General features: G+C 35.5%; 1 long non-coding RNA gene across 1 annotated transcript in view; it reads left to right on the top strand.

The window, feature by feature from the left end:
• The window catches only part of LOC309609610, a 705,176-nt gene that overhangs the window by 111,389 nt on the left and 571,494 nt on the right, over positions 1 to 22,293 (top strand). The window lies entirely within an intron of this gene.

The raw sequence follows: 22,293 nt of genomic DNA, 5'->3' as shown, positions 1-22,293 counted from the left end.
AAAATCTGTACAGACCCCATAAGACTCCTTGGCTTAGACCCTTCACCCTTCCAGATTTTCTGCCATCTTAGACCACTTACTGTGATTTGCACATTTTCCTCCTCAGTCTATTTCTTAAATTCCTTAAGATTAGGCACATTGAACATTCTGTCCTTGGATTGCTTTTTACTCCCTATTTTTTCTTTATAATCCCTTGGTTATTTATGCCTTCTACTCTACGAAATTATCTCACTCCACTCCTCTCCAGGTACCAGATAATACTAAATCTGTCTCAGGATATGTTTTATAAGATATAACGTTTCTTCTGATGGTGGAACACAACACACTGACACTCTAATGGACGAAAGGCAGAATTTTGTTACTTATAGCTCCAAGAGAGAAGGCAGCTAGGCAGGGCCCCTCAGGGAGTTCCACCTGGGGGCAGAGTAGCAGCAAGCCAGAGCTGTAGGGGGCAACTTGTGAACAGCAAGAAGGGTGGGGCTAACTGGGTTTCACGGGCTCCCTGAGGATTGCCTAATTAGAATAAACTCTTGGGCTCAGGGACTCAGTGGCTTTCCTAGTCGTCTGACCTGGCTCCAGGGTGATTAGGGCAGGTGCACAGTGGCACAGTGTGTGAGAACCTGATAAGGGAAGTGGTTGAAGCGTAAACTTCCTCAGCTGCTCAAGAAGGGGAATTGATTATTCTCTAGCTTGGGCCTGACGACTGTGTCCGGAGGAAGAATTTAGGAGAGAGCGATGTCAGCAAGATGGTGGAATAGGAGGTCCCAGGTCTTGTCTGCTCCCACCCTCCCATCCAGTGCCAAAACCAATGATTTACCAACTCTCCATAGATGAATGTAGCTCTGGGAGAACTCCAGAGTGCAGATGACAAGCTGCAGCAACCCAGTGGAGAACAGGGACCAGAGATGACAGCAGAGGAAAAGGTAGGAGGCATTTTAGCTGTGTCACCCCATCCCCCAGACCAACACAGCCTAGCACCGAGAAGAATCCTCTCTGCTGCCAGCTCCTCCATGGGGAAAAAGGTTAGAGCAGGATGACCCCTACAGCTCTCACCCTTGCTGCAGCCTCAGACCCCTATCACAGCCTTCTCCACCAAGGACCCTGCAGTCTTAGCCAATGCAGACACCAGGGACTGGAACTTCCCATAACCAATAACTTTGTGCTCTCCCAGAACCCCAGAACTGGTGCTGGCCCCTCTCCTCCCTGCTGGCCCTGGCACAGCCATGCCCACCAGACCCAGTGCATCTCAAATAAAAGTTATTTCTCTACTGAGCTATTATTTAATATTATTCTAACAAACTCTTAGGTTCAGTCTTTCCTGACACCAGTACCCCCCCACATAGGGTTATGAGAATCATAATTTTAAAGTACAGATCCTATCACATAAAACCTAAATTCGAACTCCACAGCCTTGTGTTCAGGGCACTAGGGTATATTCTAGTTAAGTACCATCCATTCTATATCTTTTCCTTCTATCATCATCAAACCTCTCGTTCCTGAACTTGCTCCCTTTCTTTACTTCAATATCCATGAGTGTGTTCCATTCTCTGCACAAAATAATTTTTCCCATAACCCCCTCCTCATGTAACAAGATTCCTACTCTTAATCTGAATCCAGTAGAATTCTTTATCTTCTAAAAACTTCTTCAGATTCTCCCAAGGAATCTTTTCATTTTGGTTTTCCCTGACAACTTATTTGAACTTCTAATATAGCATTCATTTACTTATTTACTTATTCAAAAATATAGGCAATGAGGATACAATGATGAAGAAAACAGAGGAGTTTTGGTTTCTTAAGAATGCATAACAGCCTTCAAACAAATGGTCCTGATATTACTATAATCATGGCTTGACCCTCTCTGAAAACTAATGGCCTAGATTCTTGTCTTTGCACCTTGATTTCTTTTTAACTATGTGATCTCACCCACTCTAAATCTTATTTATTATATTTGTAGAGGGGCTAAGAATACATTTATTAAATAGAGCTAACTTAGTTTTCCTAAGAAAACAAATAGAATGTGAATGTTTTATATTCATCTCTGTTCACATAGTGGGAATATGATACATTTATCAAATGGAAATGAAAGGAAAAACATCTAGATCCTATAACAGGGCAAAGAGGTGTTAATTTTCCTATTTCCCCTGCATGTCTTTAAATATTTTAATCTATCTCTAAAAATCACACACTCACACATAGCTTTACCAGTCTACATTGTAATTTAGTGGCACCTGATTTTGATACCCAGATACAAATTGGTTTCCTGAACTATATCAACCATAGCATATTTTAAATGATGAGAGAAAAGTTACAGGCAAATAATGACATATGAGTACAATGGCAAATACAAGTATAGGAATTACTGTTGTCAGCCTCTACTTCTGCCTTCAGACAAGTTATAAGTGAATAGTTCATCTTCCATGTGCCAGGCACGAGGGGTAAGTTGGTAAATGATATGTCCTTTTCTTCAGGACGTCACATAAAATTTTGCACAAAACTAAAGAATCCCTCATCAGAACACATTCAGAAACATTAATTTTTTTCAATCTGACAAACACTTTTTTTGGCAGAGGTGTTCATTCAACAAATATATTGAGTATTTATTCTGTACCAGGCCCTGTTCTGGATACTTGGGATACAACAGTGATCAAAACAGACAAATATCCCACAGGGGCCTTAAATTTTGTTAGAATTATCACCCACATTCTATATGAGGGGAAAGAGATTCAGGGAGATATTAAATTATTTGCTCATAGCCAAACACCTAGGAAACAGCAAAATTAAGACCTAGATCTTTTGATTCAGAACACCATGCTTTTTCTACTGTTGTACAATGTGTTTCTCCAACTACCTACTCTCAATGCAAAACAAAATAAAACAAAAATTCACTTAAACTTACAAAACTACTATGCACAATGGAAACTATACAATATAACATTTAGCACTTTACTGTAAAATGTTATTTTCACTTATTTCAACACTTGTGGGAGGGACAATTTTAAGAATGAGAACGTTTAAGGATGAGCTTAATAATCATAAATTTAAGTATACTTAAATTTATATTGATATGGGGCCAGCCCACCTGCACATAGTTGAAAACTTAGTATGTGCAAGGCAAAATTTTGAGCACTGTGGGACATAATTAATAATCTAATTGAGAAGGAACTTTAAATATGTGAAAAAAACTGTATATAATAGTCACTTAATACATTTATTTGGTGAAACTGGCGCTAAGTATTGTGAAAAGTTACAAAATATATAAATAAAGAACATTTCAATGCAGGAGATAAAAATTATGAGGAGAATATGAAGACGATTAGCCCAATAAAATTTCATGGTATGGAGACATCACTGGAGTCCCAGGAAGGTGATATGATGGAATAAGTTTCAGGTTGAAGTTTAAAGAACTGTTAGAATGTAAGTAGGTCAAGTCCTTCTAGCCAAAGGTTAGAGGAAAAACAAAAATGCAAATTTAGAAAATATACAAAACAAAACTTGGGTAGAAGATTCTGCAGAAGTAGTTGAAGATAAACCTGGAAGTTATAGGTTCAAGTCAGATTATAAAGAGACTTTATTTCAGAATTTTCCAAGTTTATGAGGAAGGGTAAGACAATGATGAAGTATTTCTGAGAAGACTTGACAGCAATCTATAGTCTGGACTTGAAGGGTTGAACTCAGAAGGAAGTATGCCATTTAGAAGATTCGTTGGGAGATTGGTTCAAGATGGCAGAGTAGAAGGATGTACACTCCCTCCCTCTTGCGAGAGCACCAGAATCACAACTAACTGCTGAACAGTCATCGACAGGAAGATGCTGAAACTCACCAGAAAAGATACCCCACATCCAAAGACAAAGGAGAAGCCACAATGAGATGGTAGGAGGGGTGCAGTCACAATAAAATCATATCCCATAACCGCTGGGTGGGTGACTCACAAACTGGAGAAAAATTATACCACACAAGTCTACCCACTGGAGTGAAGGTTCTGAGCCCCACGTCAGGTTTCCCAACCTGGGGGTACAGCAAAAGGAGTAGGAATTCCCAGAGAATCAGACTTTGAAAGCTAGTGGGATTTGATTATAAGACTTCAACAGGACTAGGGGAAACAGAGACTCCACTCTTGGAGGGCACACACAAAGTAGTGTGCACGTCAGGATCCAGGGGAAGGAACAGTGACCCCATAGGAGACTGAACCAGACCTACCTGCTAGTGTTGGAGGGTCTCCTGCAGAGGCGAGGGGTGTCTGCGTCTCACCATAAGGACAAGGACACTGGCAGCAGAAGTTCTGGGAAGTACTCCTTGGCATGAGCCCTCCCAGAGTCCGCCATTAGGCCCACCAAAGAGCCTGTAGCCTCCAGTGCTGGGTCATCTCAGGCCAAACAACCAACAGGGAGGGAATCGAGCCCCAGCCATCAGCAGACAAGCAGATTAAAGTTTTACTGAGCTCTGCCCACCAGAGCAACAACCAGCTCTACCCACCACCAGTCCTGCCCATCAGGAAGCTTGCACAAGCCTCTTAGATAGCCTCATCCACCAGAGGGCAGACAGCAGAAGCAAGAAGAACTACAATTCTGCAGTCTGTGGAATGAAAACCACATTCACAGAAAGATAGACAAAATGAAAAGGCAGAGGACTATGTATCAGATGAAGGAACAAGATAAAACACTAGAAAAACAATTAAATGAAGTGGAGATAGGCAACCTTCCAGAAAAAGAATTCAGAATAATTATAGTGAAGATGATTCAGGACCTTGGAGAAAGAATGGAGGCAAAGATCAAGAAGATGCAAGGAATGTTTAACAAAGACCTAGAAGAAGTAAAAAACAAACACCTAGAAGAATTAAAGAACAAACAAACGGAGATGAACAATACAATAACTGAAATGAAAAATACACTAGAAGGAATCAATAGCAGAATAACTGAGGCAGAAGAACGGATAAGTGACCTGGAAGACAGAATGGTGGAATTCACTACAGTGGAACAGAATAAAGAAAAAAGAATGAAAAGAAATGAAGACAGCCTAAGAGACCTCTGGGACGACATTAAACACACCAACTTTCGCATTATAGGGGTCCCAGAAGGAGAAGAGAGAGAGAAAGGACCAGAGGAAATATTTGAAGAGATTATAGTCAAAAACTTCCCTAACATGGGAAAGGAAATAGCCACCCAAGTCCAGGAAGCGCAGAGAGTCCCATACAGGATAAACCCAAGGAGAAACACACCAAGACACATAGTAATCAAATTGGCAAAAATTAAAGACAAAGAAAAATTATTGAAAGCAGCAAGGGAAAAATGACAAATAACATACAAGGGAACTCCCATAAGGTTAACAGACACATATTTCTAACAGCCTACATTAGATTTGAACCTGGATATGTATAAGCATCTCACACTTAAAATATTCAAAATAAAATTTCAATTTCTACCTTCAAACATGTTCTTCTCAGTCTCCTCTATCTCAATAAATGGCAGAATCATTCTACCCATTGCACAAACCAAAAATCCACTAATTATTCTTGATTTCATCTTTCCCCTCACATCTAACCTATCAGTAAATCTTGTTTTTCCAAAAATATATATCCTGAATCTGTCTACTTTTCATTTTTCCATTGCTTTCTTTCTAGTACTGCACCAGGAAGTCACTGCAACCTTAAACTTGAACTACTGAAATAGGTTTCCTTTGTCCACTCTTGCGTCTAATTCAGTTTCTACATGGAGGCCAGAAAGATCATCTTTTAAGGGTTCATCAGAACTTTGAAAGCCTTCTCGTTACATTTACAATAAAACTTAAAATTTATATCATATCTGACAAAGCCCTGAAGATCAGGCATGTGACCACATTTCTTGTCTAATCTCCTGGCTCTCTCTCTCTCTCTCTCTCATTCAGCCTTTTTTAGTTACCTTGGCTGCCTTTTGTTCCTTGAAGACAGGAAGATGTTTACAACCTTAGGGCCTTCTCACAGTTCTCTCTACCTAGAATATGTATGAATATGTCAGCTCTTTGTCTCTTATCATTCAAGTCTTATCATTCTGTAAGAAATGTCACCCCTGCCCACCCAATGTAAAGCACTCCCTAACCCTGGCAATTGATCAAATCAAATTATTTTATTTCTCTCTTGGGAATATTCACTATCTGACTACATCATGGTTATTTTATTTACATGCTTGTTTTATTTCTGAGATCATGCTCTCCTCCATTCTACTCTTACAAATATATACTAGAACATAAATTTCATAAGAATCAAGAACTCTGTATTTTTCACTAATGTCTCCCCAATATATGGATAAGACAAATCCCTGAGCAGGTAGTGCATTATCAATAAATATTTGTTAAATGAATGTAAGAAAATGAATAAATGCTAAAGGTTTTATTATGTCCAGTTTATGGTGATTAGAGAGAAGATAATATTTTACTGAGAATTCCCTTATAAGAAAAAGAACTTTCAAATAATAAAAGATGAAGAGGCCAATACTAAGAATTTTAGAACAGATTAAGGGTAAACAATGAAAAGTGATTGTATTAAAATAATATAAATCAGGAATTCAAGCACAATTTAAAGATTTTTATACCAATTTAAGTGTAGCAGAGCAAATGCATGAAATCAATAAACTAACATTTAAAATATTAAAATAAGGGGAAATATGATAAAAGGATACAATGTGAAAGGTAAAGATTATAAACATGACAGTAGGATTAGATATTGAGGAAAGAATTAAGATTTAAGAGGTTAATAGACGATTAAAACATCTGCATATTTAAGACAACAGCAGGTAAATTACAAGGTTAAAGAGAAAATGGGAAACAAATAATGACTACATAAGTATAAATCAGGGAAATTAAGATGCATCAAAAACAATATTATGGTCCTGAGTTTCCTATATTTTGTGTTTTGGTGTGTCATTAATTTTCAAAAATTTTTGGCCATTCTTTGTTCAGATATTTCTTCTGCTCTATTCTCTTTTCTCCTTCTGGTATTCCAATCATGTTTATGCTAACCCTTTTGAAGTTGTCTCATAATTCTTTATTTAAAAAAAATTTTTTTTTTATTTGTCTGAGTTCTCTCCAAAGTCTTTTCTAGGCTGTATTTCTACTCTGGTACTTTTTTCCTTTCTCCTGCTTCCCCCTCTCCCAGTAGCTTTCAAATTCTTTGCTTTCTCATGTTCTGGGGACCATAAATTACCCCTCTATTATGCAGAATAATCCAACTCTGCCCCAGCTCTTGCCTCAAATGCACATACATTCAAACTAGCCTGGATCTTGAGTAAAAAGTAAATTTAACCTCACAACCTTGTACACACACACACACAGACGACACACAAGAGGATGTAATAAATTAACTGTCTCTAGGCAGTAGGATTATTGGTGTATTTCCTTCCTTCACATATTCCAATAATTTCTAAGTTTTCTGCACTGAGCATGTGTTACTTCTGTAAAAGGAAATGTAAACAGTAAAAAAAAAAAAAAAAAATCAGTTCATGTTTTGCCTCTTTTAGGAAACCTTTCTTGTCCTATAATCCTTTGATGTTCTCTTCTCGATTTTGTTTTTAATTATTTTTTCTCTTTGCATTTCAGTTAGAGAAATTTCTATTAATGTTTCTTCAAGCTCAAAGATAATTAACTCCACCATGCCAAATGTGTTGATGAGCCCATAAAAGGCACTCTGTAATTTATGTTACATTGTTTTTGACTTCTAGAACTTGCTTTTGATTCATTCTGAGTTTCCACATTTTTGCTTACATTACCCATCTATTTTTGCATGTTGTCTATTTTTCCATTAGAGCCCTTAACATAAGCAATGTTATTTTAAATTCTCTATCCGATAATTCCAGCATCTGTGCAATATCTGAATCTGTTTGATTTTATTTTGTCTCTTCAAACTGTGTTTTTTCTTGCCTCCTAGAATAACTTGTAATTTTTTGTTGAAAACCAGATATAATGTATCAAGGTAGTAGAAACTGAGGTAAATAGGCCATTAGCGTGAGGTTTTATCTGGCTAAGAGTTGGGCTGTGTCCTTGTCAATATACTCTCTGTTGTTTTTGGGCTTCCCTAAGAGCCCCTCCTCAGGTAGTATCTGTGTCTTGCTGTCTCTTAGCTGCATATTAAGAGTTAAGCTGAGCTGCTATGCTAGGTGTCAGAGTAGTCACTTAAGACAATAAGCCAAAACAAAGTAAGTCAAGTCTTTACTCCCTTACTGCAATAGTATAAAAAAGAGACTAAACAACGTACATTTCAGTGTACAACTCTTTGCACCTCCTTTAAATTTATCCTATTTTATTCTTTTCGATGTTATCAGAAATGGACATTTTTCTTAATTTCCTTTCAGATTGCTCATTGCTAGCATACAAAAATACAAATGATTTTTATGTTTAGATTTTGTATCCTTACCAAATTTGTTTATTACTTCTAACAGTTTTTCTATGGATGGATTCTTTAGAATTTCTCATATATAAGATCATGTCATCTGCAAATAGAGATAGGTTTACTTCTTCCTTTCCAATTTGGAAGTTTTTAAAAATTTCTTTGTCTTCCCTAATTTCTCTCTCTATCATTTCTAGTACAATGTTGAGTAGAACATGCAAAAGTGGGTATTCTTATCTTATTCCTGTTTTTAGGGAGAATCCTTCCAGTCTTTCGCCACTGAATATGATGCTGGCTGTGGTATGCTCATAAATGCTCTTTTTTAGTTTGAGGAAGTTCCCCTCTATTTCTAGTCTTTTAAGTGTTTTTATCAGGAAAATGTTGGATTTTATCAAATGCTTCTCTGTATCAGTTAAGATGATCATGGGTTTTTTGTTGTTGTTTAATAACCTTCAATTATATTAATGTTGTGTATTACATTGATTGATTTTCATATTTTGTACCACCTTGCATTCCTGGGATAAATCCCACTAGGTTAAGGGGTATAATTATTTTAATATGCACTGTATTTGGTTTGCTAGTATTTTGTTAAGGATTTTTGCTTATATGCATAAGGGGTATTGGTCTGTAGTTTTGTTGTTGTTGTTGTCTGCTTATTTTCCTGTTATATCTTTGTCTGGCTTTGGTATCAGAGCAATGAGTTGAGATGTATTCCCTCCTTTCATGTTTTTTGGAAGAGTCTGAGAAGATTTATTGTTAACTCTTTAAATGATTGGTAGAATTCAACAATGAAGCCATCTGTTCCTGTGCTTTTCTTTGTTGGAAGATTTTATAATTGCTAGTTCAATCTAATTACCTGCTAAAAGTCTTTTTATATTTCCTATTTCATCTTTAATCTATTTTGGTACTTTGTCCATTTCTAAGATATTTCCTTTTCATTAAGATCATCTAATTTGTTGGTATGCCATTATTCATAGTACTTTCTTATAATTCTTTTTATTTCTGAAAGTTGGTAATAATATTCCCATTTTCATTTCTGATTCTGGTAATCTGAGTCTTGTCTCTATTCCTTAGTCAATATATCTAAAGGTTTGTCAATTTTGTTGATCTCTTCAAAGTATCAATTTTTGGTTTCATTGATTTTTATCTACTGTTTTCCTTTCCTCTGGTTTTTTTTTATCACTACTCTAAACTTTATTATTTCCTTCATTCTGCTAAAAATTTCCCTCTAAGCACTGCTTTTACTACATTCCATACATTTGGTATGTTGTAGTGTTGCTTACATTCATCTCAAAGTATTTTCTAATTTCCCTTATGATTTATTATTTGCCCCATTGGATGTTTAAGGGGATGTTGTTTAATTTCCACATATTTGTGATTTTCCCACTTTTCCTTCTGTTTTTGATAGCCAGTTTTATTGCATTATGGCTAGAGAAGAGCTTTGGATAATTTCAGTCTGTTTAAATTTGTTGAGACTTGTTTTATGACCTAACATATGGTCTATACTGGAGAATGTTTCATGTGCACTTGAGAAAAATTTTTATGCTGCTTTTCTAGAGTAGAAAATTTCATGTAAGTCTGTTAACCTAGTTGATATAGTGTTATCCAAGTACTCTATTTCCTTACTGACATTCTGTCTGGATGTTCTATCCATTACTGAAAGTGGGATATTTAAGTCTGCAAATATTGTAGGGGTGCCTATTTTCCCTTTGGTTTGTTAATGTTTACATTATGTACTTTGGAATTCTACTTTTGGTGCATTTTTTTAATCTTCTTGATGAATTGATCATATTATGAGTAGATAATGTCCTTATCTATCCCTTGTAAAATTTTGTTTTTTAATTAATTAATTAATTAATTAATTAATTAATTTTTGCTACATTGGGTCTTTGTTGCTGTGTGTGGGCTTTCTCTAGTTGCAGCAAGCGGGGGCTACTCTTCATTGTTGCGGTGTGCGGGCTTCTCATCCTGGTGGCTTTTCTTGTTGTGGAGCATGGGCTCTAGGTATGCAGCTTCAGTAGTTGTGGCACGTGGGCTCTACAGCGCGGGCTCAGTAGTTGTGGCACATGGGATTAGTTGCTCAGCTGCATGTGGGATCTTCCCAGACCAGGGCTCGAACCCGTGTCCCCTGCATAGGCAGGTGGACTCATAACCACTGCACTACCAGGGAAGTCTTTGTCTGTTAAGTATGTCTGTGCTTCTTAAGTGAAAATTCATGTTAATGTCTCCTATGAATGGCCCATACTTTCTTTTTCTTTACATGCTTCATAGATTTTTGTCATGGAAACTTTGAATATTATATGTGGAAACTCTGAAAATTAGATTCCTCCCTCCTTCTCAGGTTTTGTTTTATTGTTTGCTGTGGGTTGTAGTTGTTTGTTATTTAATTGACTTTTCTAAATATTATAAAATCTGTATTCCTTGTTGTGTGTAGTCTCTAAAGTCTCTATTCCTTTAGTTTGTGGTCAGCTAATGTTTTGACAGAGATTTCCTTAAATAATATGGGGGAAGGAAAGAAGGAAGGAAGGAAGGAAGGAAAGAAGGAATGAAGGAAGAAGGAAAGGAAAGGAGAGGAGAGGGGAGGGGAGGGGAGGGAAGGGAAGGGAAGGGAAGGAAAAAAACTTTCCTAGTTTTTGGAGATTGACTCTATGTTGAGGTAGTAAACACTTACCCAGGCTGTTTAAACTTTGCCTTAGCTTCACTTCTGGCTTGTGCTGAGCCTAAAGATCAACCAGAGGTGAAAACTTCGGTGTAAGAGGAAGTAAAATGCCCAAGTTAATATGCCTCAAAGATTTCCTACCATTTTTAGGTTGCCTTTTTCTTGATTCTATGTTCACTGGGTTTCTGTAAGCCTTTGATTTTTCCAGAATTCTGCCAAAGTTGATTCCAATAGTTTTTGTTTATTTTTTCTGTGTCAGTGAAGGGACAAGCCCTTGGGTCTACCTATTTTGTCATTTCACTGATGTTACCACCCTGTTTATTTACCTTTAAACAAAAACTCAGAATGGTATTCCAGACATGATCAAATACATTTATAGATTTTTCCCCTGTGGGCAGAGTCTTGTTATAGATGCTGTTTAGAAGGGGAGACAGAGGTAGAAAATTAATTTACATGGTACAATTTTATTTATTTTCTATTCCTGTGTAAGAAAGGAACATTAGCATCTCCATCTGTGTGTGTTTGTCTGTTTATCCTTTCAGCTGTATTTAAGTTTTTGCCTCATTATTTTGAAGCTCTGTTGTTATATACATACACATTTAAGAACGGTATACTTTCTTTGAGAATTTTCCCTTTGACATTATGTAATGCTTATCATTATCCCTGATAATATTCCTTGTTGTTAATTCTTAAATTAACTGTGCCTAGACTTAACTATAACCACTCCAGCTTGTTTGGGATAGAGTTTGCATGGTTTATCTTCTTCTATCCTTTTTCTTTTAACCTATGTATGTCTTTATATTGAAAGTGTTTTTTATTTTATTTTATTTTATTTTTTGTAGATGGCATATAGTTGGGTCTTAATTTTTAATCCAGTTTGAAATTTTCTGTCTTTTAACTGTTGTGTATAGACTGTGGACACTAATGTCATTATGGGTATGGTGGTATCTACCATATTGCTAGCTATTTTCCATATATTTTTTCTTTATAGTCTACCTTCTCTTGGATGATTAAGACTTTTTATAATTTTATTTTAGCTTCTCCATTGACCTAGTATTTATATATTTCAAAATTCTTCTGTGGTCATTTATATTTTTTAATATATAGTTTAATTAATATGAATCTACCTTAAATCAATAATATACTGCTTTACTTGCTTAACCCAATTATGACAGTGTTTCCAATTCCTTCCTCTCATTCTATGGGCTATTATTGGCATATATTTTACTTTTACACATGCTACAAACACAAAATATATTGCAATAATTTTGCTTTAGAAAGGGAATAATCTTTTACAGCAATAAAAAAATTTTTTTAAATTATGTTTACCTTAATTTATTCCATATCTGTATTCTTATCACCTCCCCAGTACTCATCTGAGCCTGGAACTTATTCCTACCCTTCTTCCAGGTGGTGTAGCATTTTCTTCACCTTTTTCCTTCCTGTAACTGCAATGCATTTTCATCAGTGCCTAAATGTGACTATATTTTTGCCATCTATCCACAAATTAAGGCTTTAGTTCTATAGAGAAAGTAGGACATGGGGTCCAGGTAGAGTTTTCTGCTTCTTCCACAATGCTGCCATTTCCTTTTTCCAGTTCTGCATAATGAGGAGACATTTTTTGAACTCTCCTGATATTTTTAGTGAGCAACTGGTGGAGCATAATTTTTAAAAAAAAGCCCGTAGAAGGTTGTAGGCTTTCATTATTTTTATGGTCCCTGGGGTTTGCCATCTCTCAGCAGTGCACACTAAGCTGGCCTTCACAGGTTCACCTATCACACCCTAGCTTAACATTCCTTATCCATGTCCAGATGTGCCTTGCCCAAGTAAGCACATCTTCACACTTTGTCTCTATTTTAAGGAACCTATCTCTTTTTAGATTATAGCATCAGTTTCCCTGTAACTTTAGCACTTCAGTGGGTTCAAAAAAAGTCACGAACTTGATGTTTTACAGTTAGCAGTAGGCTTCTTTCAAGCTATGCCCCAGAATGACACCAAAATACTATTTTTAAAGCAGAAGTTACTCAAATAGTTTTTACTAACAAATCTCCTTATACTCTACCATTGACTATTCCATGTTTTGACCTCCTTTGTGACCTCCATCAAAACAGATATGGAAATTTTATTTTTATATGTTTATATGTTTTTCTTCACTGTATGTCCATCAATATTAAGAAACACAAGTTCTATGGCCCCTTAGCACCTGGAAAAGCAACTGAAATATAGTAGAAACTTAAATGTTTGTTGACTGAATAAACAAACTAGAACTGTAATAAATACTTGGTGGCACAATGTATATGTATATTAAAATATCATGAGGTACACCTTAAAAAAGTGTACGGTTAAGTAGATTTTAGTATATCAACAGAATTGTGCAACTATGGCCACCATCTAATTTTAGAACATTTTCAACACCCCAGTAGTTTCTCATTTCCCTCTCTTCCAGACTCTGCAAACCCTAAATCTACTTTCTGTCTCTATGGATTTACCCATTCTGGAAATTTTATATAATGGAATCATACAATATGTGGTCTTTTGTGACTGACTTCTTTCAATCATCATGTTTTCAAGATTTGTCCATGTTGTAGCATGTATCAGTGCTTCATCTTTTTATTGCCAAATAATATTCTATGGTATGGACATACCACTTTTGTTTAAAAAAAAAAACTTGGTGGCAGAGAACTCAAAATTGTAAACTCTGAAAAAATCTTGGAGCACAGATTTTCTGTCTAGTTAATTCGGAAGGATGTGATAGCCAAAATATCAGAGTAGATGATTAAGATAGAACTTGGAAATATTAAAAATTATATGTAAATATAGGGCTGAATTGATGCTTATCACTTCTATCACATTTTTTATCCTTTTTTGAATAATCATTCTTAGTGAAAATGTTGTTGTGGATTCCAAGAGAGAGTGAGAATATTAGAATAATTTATTGCAAACTAAATTAACACAATAGAAGTGGGGAAAATAGCACAGGTAGAAAGCAGCAAGCACTGGCTGGTGATTCAAAAATATAGTCAAACATTATTGTTTTAATTACCATATACTGATTGTGACATCATCCCATATTATCAAACATCAGTATATAAAGAAAAATTAAACCGAGATTTGCAAAGAGTTTTGTGTTGACAGCCATAAGAGGCAGCGACTGTGAACCCATGCTCTGCATTGCCGTTGTGCTTCCTCACAATGATTAACAACTCACTGGGGACAGTGCTCAGGAATTCTTACCTCTCTTTGAAGTGTTTCAAGATATAGTTCAATAGGAATATTGTTCATGTTTGTCTCCTCTGAACAGAGCTAGTTTTTTTTTTGTTTTGTTTTGTCTGTAGTTAGTGACAACCTCTACAATTGATTAAGAGTTTCTGGCAATTTGTCAGTTTTAAAGTAACAACATGGGAACAATCATGATAGACATTATACTATCATCTTATTTCTATGACAAATATAAGTAGCTTGAGAATATTTATATATATTTGCAATTAGTGTCCTAAACAAAGAAAAAATGAAACTAACTCTGAGGGATTCCAGATAAATGCATTTATTCTCACATACATATATGAATAAATATGCACCTATGCTCTTCTTGCAAATAATGAAGAAAACTTTGTTTTCCAGAAAAACTTTTTGAAAGAATAGTAAACTTTTTGTAAGAAAACTAAATGATATAGAGAATAACTGAGAAGCTACTTGAGATGAATGTTCTCAGATTTCCAAAGGGGGTCACTATACTGCTACATATAAGGGAAGAAATTTTTCTTTTGTTCTCAAAACAATAGGAGAAGAAAAGAGAAAAGGCAAATATTAAAGAGATAAAAGTCAGAGTAATATAAATGTCATAGAGTAATACGTTCAAAGATGTTAACCCATAAGCCCAGATTTCTAAATCCTTGGTGTAAATGGCTTAAGGGTATATAGAAACCTGTCAGCCGCTGATTTCACATCCATATTGACATCAAATAAGGAGAAACTGAATATGTGAATGTAAAAACCAGAGGCAGGGAAGCTGATGAGCAAATGAGTTTCACAGACATCCTTGGAAGAAATTTAGACTTTTTAGGTCATGGGACTGGAGTTTTGAGCTGAATTTATCCATATATCCAAAGAATGAACGAGCACAGCTGGCATTAAGGTTAATGACCAACCAATCAAACAGTTAGATATTATATGAAATATATAGCAACCACTCATAACTAACTTCCCCTGAACAACTAGTTCACAAGAATACTGATGTGTCAACACAAATAGAAGCCTAGTTTTATCTACTTTAATTAGAGGAAAAAATAAATATGGCTTTTGTCTGTACATTTCTTTATTTTTCTCAAATTCCTTAGAATTTAGAGAGGCAAATTGGAAAGTGAGAGAATGAAATAATGATCAATGCATCGGTTTGTCTATTATTTATCTTGCATACATTATGAGGGCTTAAACAACAATCAAATAAACACATTTGGTCAAAGTTATATTTTCTGTATTTATAAAAGCAAAGTAACTGGGATTCAGGTAATTATTACACAGATGAGCCAAAGATGGCCTCTGTGTATTGGCCCCTAGGTTATTTCTTTACTGTAGGCTAATAAATCTTAGCTCAAAAGCTCACCAGTGCCAAAATCAAATTTTTACGCATCCAATCATTCTTTAAAAAGCCCAAGCAAGCAGATTTTAAGCCATTTAGAGCCTGCTTGCTTTGCATACCCTGTGAAATACCATCCCATATATGCTATCTTTTTGAAGACAGAGGCTTGTGGTTATAAGGCTGACCCACAGTCTCCCTACCATACTTCTGAGTGTCGTCACCTAAATATGTAATCCCCTTGTCTGATTATCCTCACTCCCCAGGGGTTCCTTTGCCCTCCTCGCCTTCTAGATGGTGGCCTCCTTGCTATAAGCCTCTGGACAGTCTCATGCTGTGATAGACTTCCCTTGCATGAAACCCTGTCCAAGCACCACCCAGTAAAGTTAATTGTGTGTTACTGCCTCCTGTGGTCATATCTTTTTCCTTGATCATCCCCAAATCCCTTAAGTACCATATATAGTTATAGAGGAAATCACAAAACTCATTTTGGCAATGCAGTGCACTAGACAGGATGAAAAAAAAAAATGTGAAGATGTAAAATACTAAAAAAATTGAGAAAATATAACAAAATCGTCCAAAGCCAAAAAAAAAAAAAAAGATTAGGAACCTAGAAACAAGCTGTTGTTGAAATCCCTGGAAGTGTTTGTCAATATTAGTATCCAAGAAACTTGGGTTATAAGAACTGCATAGAGGATCAAACATAAGAACCTGAACTTATATGTGGAAGAGGGTTAGAACAGAGAACTTCAAAAACTCCTTGACTATTTGGACAATTAAAAAAATATACCTTCCATCAATGTCAGGTATCAAAATACCTTACCTATCTAGACTTGGGCATTGTGTAAGAAAAAAATTCCCTTGATAGTTTGTAATTACATCTCTCCCTTTATTTGTGTTAGAGTTTCAAATTATAATTTTACATGCTTCAAAAATCCTCAAGATGAGAAATTAAAGTTTCCCAAGGTAGGTAGCACTCTGGTACACTCAGCTTCTTCAGTGTTTGATGGTCCTTGGAGAGATGCAGCCCCAATCCCCATAGAAATCTCAAAGATAAAACCCTTCCTAACATCAGAGAAATAGAAGGGAAAGCCACCCTGAACAAAATGCAGCAAAAACAAACAAAACCCCTGAATAATAGCACCTGAATGGAATTATCAGACACAGAATAAAAAATAGAGATATTTAGAATTCTTAAAGAACCAATAATTAAAAGAAATTATAGATATAATAAATTATAATCTTTAAGATATAAACTTCATTAAACAAGTTAAACAGTAGATCACATGTAGCTAAAGATAGAATTAATGATTAAGGAGAGAGATGCAAAGAAATTGCACAGAGCAACAAAAAAAATGAAAAACTGAGGCAAAAGTTAAGATGGGGAAAGAGTAAAGATCTAAAATAAGCTAATTGAATTCTAGAAGAAAAAATATAAAAAAAGAAGAAGAGTAAATCTCCAAATAAATAATGGCTGAGAATTTACATAACTGATGAAAAGTTAATTTTCAAATTTATGTCTCAACAAGTCTGAAGCAGAAAAGCAGAAGACTAAAATGGTGGCCACAATTTAACCATATCCTTGAGAAAACACAGAGTTAAAAAAACAAAACAAGGGCTTCCCTGGTGGCGCAGTGGTTGAGAGTCTGCCTGCCAATGCAGGGGACACGGGTTCGAGCCCTGGTCTGGGAAGATCCCACATGCCGCGGAGCAACTAGACCCATGAGCCACAACTACTGAGCCTGCGCGTCTGGAGCCTGTGCTCTGCAACAAGAGAGGCCATGACAGTGAGAGGCCCGCGCACCACGATGAAGAGTGGCCCCCATTCGCCGCAACTAGAGAAAGCCCTCGCACAGAAACGAAGACCCAACACAGCCAAAAATAATAAATAAATAAATAAATAATTTAAAAAAAACAAAACAAAACAAAACAAAACAAAACAAAAACAAAAACAAAAAAAACTTTAAAAGCACCCAGAGGAAAAAGATACATAACCAAAATTGACAGTAGACTTCTCAATAATGGTAATTAAAGCAAGGAAAATGGAAACTTATTTCAAATGGAAGAGAGAAAACTATAACGATCTTAGAATTTTATGTCAAATTAATTAAAAACACAGGAATAAGAAAGGGAGATGCCACTATTTTCACACACTCACACACACACACCCCTATACACAAGAGGTAATCCCCAACATTCCCCACTAAAAAAATTCTAGAGTCTATATTTCAGGAAGAGAAAACTGAACTCAAAGCCAGAAGCATAAGAGGAAGAACAAATTATGAGCAGATAAGTTGTTAAGTGAGTGGAAAGCTAAAGAAAAGATTCTTAATAAAAATAATGTTTGCTTTTGTAGAACTAAAATGCTAGACCAAATAGCATGTAAATGAGGGAAGGCAAATTAAAATGTTTAAAATTTACTAAGTGAAAGCAACCTACATATGTTGATTAACTTTTTTTTATTAAGTGTGCATTTTTTAATATTAAGCTTATTAAAAAAGAAAAGAAATAGATTGTATAAATTCTAAACCAATATAAAAGGAAGATGAAATTTAAAATAAAATCAATGGATTATAAAAGAAGAGGAAAAATCTAAGAAAAGTAGAAGGAATGGAAAAAAATACATTACTTAAAATCTACCCACAAATTAATTAGATTCACCTACTATACATAGAAAATGTCATTTATAAAGAAAACAAAATTCATCTGTATTATATGACTACTAATCCAAGAATGTTTTTACCACAGCACATTGGCTCTTCAAATCTTTTTGACAAAATAATCAAAATTCACCTTTGACACAAAGGTTCTACAGTGACGCTTTAATACATCAATCAGTTTCCCAATAGTTTATTACCAGTGTCTTTTATCAATCAGCTGTTGCCATAGTATCCTATGTATCAACAATGAAAAAACTCTCAAAATCTCAACAACTAACAAAACAAATATTTACTTTCATGCTCGAGGGTCTCCAGGTTGACAGTGGTTCAACTAACCTGAGCCAGATTGACTGGGAGAGTTTGTTCTCCAGGAGTCCAACTAAATTCAAATCTGTTTCACATTTCTTCATTCCACAGTCCAGGCTGAAGGGGTGGTGTTTACCTAGGGTATGTTCTTCTAAAGGCAGGTTACAAGAGTGTCAGAAAGCAAAACAAATCCTCAAACTAAAATAAAGTTACTTGTATCAAATATCCTAATATTCCATTGGCTGAGAAAGTTACATGGCCAAGCAAAAGACCAATAGGGTAGAGAAATAAATGCTGTCTCCTTTGTCAGGATAAATCATTTTCTAACAGGAAGAGAATAAAGAATTTGGAATAATAATCTAATCTCCCACTGTTCTTTTACAAGCTTGTCTTCACACTTTTCATTCCAACATTATCCTTAGTTCACATACAATTTATTGAATTTAGTTTATGAGGCCAAAGTAAATAGATTTATAGATAAACTAAATTTTTGCATGGGATAGATCTCTACATAATGGCAGGAGAGCAGTAGATCCTACAAACTCATTTATTCTACTTCTACTTTTATTTATTTATTTTTGGGAGTACACAAAACTATCTGAGCCACTTGGTTTTGCCAAGTAAATCCAGAATTAAGCAATAGTCAAAGTATAATAAATATATCATTCGAAAATTGCTTATAAACTACAGGGTAAAAGAGGCTCTGTTGTATATTTTAAAAATAGCCTCAGCTTCTCCATTGTTTCAGAAGTTCCTCCAAATAATATAGTTTTCTCTCTTCCTTTCTAATCACATCAATTGTTTTTTTTTTTTTTTTACCATGAAGGCCCAGTTAGCTTTCTAATAAAAGTCCCAGCAAAGTTCTACTCCTACTCCAATGTAACATATAATTTCTGATCTCTCCACTGTTGCCTCAGTTTGAGACTATCCTTCAACCCTAAACATTTTTCTTTTTTAAAAACCATTTTATTATCTTTTTTTTTCAAATTTATTAAGGTATAAATGGCAAACAAAATTGTAAGATATTTAAAGTATATGAAGTGATGATTTCATATACATACACATTGTGAAAGGATTACTCCATTAATTAACATATCCATCACTTCATATATTTACCTTTTTGGGGGGGGGGGAGTGGGCATGAGAACATTTAAGTTCTACTCTCTTGGCAAATTTTATTTATTTATTTATTTATTTAGGCACGCCTCACATCTTGTGGAATCTTAGTTCCCCCATCAATGATTTAACCCAGGCCCTCGGCAGTGAGAGCATGGAGTTTTAACCACTGGACCACCAGGGAATTCCCCTTGGCAAATTTTAATTACTCAATACAGTGTTATTGATTATTCCTCTCAATTGATCCTTCCTCAGTGATAATATCTTGAATGGTCTCTCTGCCCTTCTCGGATCAGTATCTTAGATATTTGCTCCACTCCAACTCTTCTCTGTACTGTGAGTAGAGTTCGAAGAAAGCTCTTCAGAATGAATACTCTCATTTCCTATTGGAATGGGTATATCAGCACTATTCGTGTTACGAGTAACAGTTTGATTCAAACTAGTTCCAGTAATAAAAGTAGTTTATAATCTCACATAACTAAAGATCTCAATAGCATGTCAGTTTTCACACATAATTTGAATCCTGGGTTCACAGTAGCACCAAGGTCCCTGGTCCACCTGTCTGAAAATATCTTGACTACCCTCCTCTTTAATTTGCTTCATCTCCTGTTTGCCTGCTTCCTTGCCAAGGTTATGGTTAAACAAATGACTCTCAGAATTCCAGGATAAAGTCCATATAGCATACTACCCAGAGGAAAAGAAAAACTCTTGGCCCAGTGTTCCAAACAAGTGTATGTAGATTTTCTTTAATTAGATCGGTTTAGAGGCAAATGCCCATTCTCTGAACCAATCATTATGGTCAAGAAGATAGAATGGAACACATATTTAGATTAGGTTTTGGGTCCCAACCCTGGAACTATGAAGTCAGTTTACCAAAAACTAAATGGATTCTCAAATGGAAGTTAGAAGATATTGAGAACAATTGATTTTTAAAAATGTATCCTGATTTGGTAACAACTGTGTACAAACACAGTGAACAAAACTCCTCTTTTCTAGCAAGAATTCAGGGGAAAGACCTAATTGGGACTTGCTTAGCAGCTTTAGCTAAACGTTAGAAGTACACATTCTGATTTCTTGACTAGTATCTCCCAATATATGTTCTACTCAGCCCCAATTCCTCAAGAAATATATAGTTACTCTATGAAAAAATGAGAAAAGTTGTTTGATGTTTAAATAATATTAGGATATTCACTTAATAAAACTAAATGAGTCCTTGTAAATCTCCCTAAAATCAGTATAAAATTAATACTAATTTTAAGTAATTACTGAAATAATATTTTACATAGCATAGCCCACAATATTTAATTAAAGAAGCCTTTTTCTAGAATGATATCACTAGATTAATTTCTGAGAAAAATACCTAGATTGTTGCGTTTCTAAACCCATGTGCTAGCTTTGCTAGGTAAGCGAGCTGAGCGCTCTTCTCTCCCCTTTCTGACTTCTTTCGCCCAGGAACCAGCCCAGTGCACACTCCCTAGATACCTCCACAAAATGGACTCTGAATAACGGACCATGCATTTGTCATTTTTCTGATACTGAATACATTTAATTTTTCTAATCGTGATTAATTATGTCAGGGAGTCCTTCATGTGCACAAACTTCAATTTACCCTCCTCACTGAAATTATTGAATTTGCATCCAAGATCAAGGTGCCAGCATTTGTTTCTAGAGAGGCCTCTCTTCCCGTCTTACAGAGGGCTGTCTTCTCACTGTGTTCTCACATGGCTTTCCTCTGCATGGAGATAGCGAGAGAGAGAGGAAGAAAGAGAGAGACAGAGACAGAGACAAGAGGGAAAGATCTCTGATGTCTCTTCCTCTTCTTATGATGACACCAGTCCTTTCAGGTTAAGGTCCCACCCTTATGACCTCACTTAACCTGTATTACCTCCTTTTAGGTCTTATCTCCAAGTACAATCACAATGAGGATTTGGGCTTCAACACATGAAATTTGGGAGGACACAACTCAATTAATAACAAATTATACAGGAGAGCCAAAATAGCATGGCTAAAGTAAGATCATTCAATTTCCCAAGCATAATGCATGTCTGCAAAATAATAATTGATCCAGGTTTTTTCTTCTTATTCCTCCAATAGCTATAGGATATATTGACTAGGTTGGTGATACTGAGAGACACTATATTTCACCCAGCATGAAGAGAAGGGGAAGGGACCAGAACATTACTTCCCTTTAAGAGTTTTACCCAGAATTTCATATATTAGTTTTGCTTATGTTCCATTGGCCAAGATTGTTTTATTTAAAAGTTGGAAGAAGCATTTCCTACTAAACAATCTCACGTAAAAGTTAGAGCCCAAAATCAAAAATGTGTAAGAAAAAAAAAGAATTCCCATCTTCCTGGTTAAATGACAGTGAACTACAGGAGCCTCCAAACTTTCCATTGTGAATGTCTATGAAGAAACAGAATTATAGGGTCATCATTTAAGAACTCTATAAACTATGTGGAAAAAAATGTCATAAGCTAATATTCAAATTGACCTTCTACCAACTGGACCATTATTGGGAAAGAAGATTCAGACTCTAGCACACAGTAACATGTGCTCTACTTTCTACTAGGAAATTATGTCCTAATAGTTAGTATAGATCCTGCTCTGGCAGAGATTCAGG

This window comes from Balaenoptera borealis (genome assembly GCF_965194805.1).
Source record: "Balaenoptera borealis genome assembly, chromosome: 13".
In the NCBI taxonomy this organism is placed as follows: domain Eukaryota; kingdom Metazoa; phylum Chordata; class Mammalia; order Artiodactyla; family Balaenopteridae; genus Balaenoptera; species Balaenoptera borealis.
The sequence above is the reverse complement of the archived record's forward strand: the minus strand, read 5'-3'. Positions and strand labels throughout refer to the sequence as shown.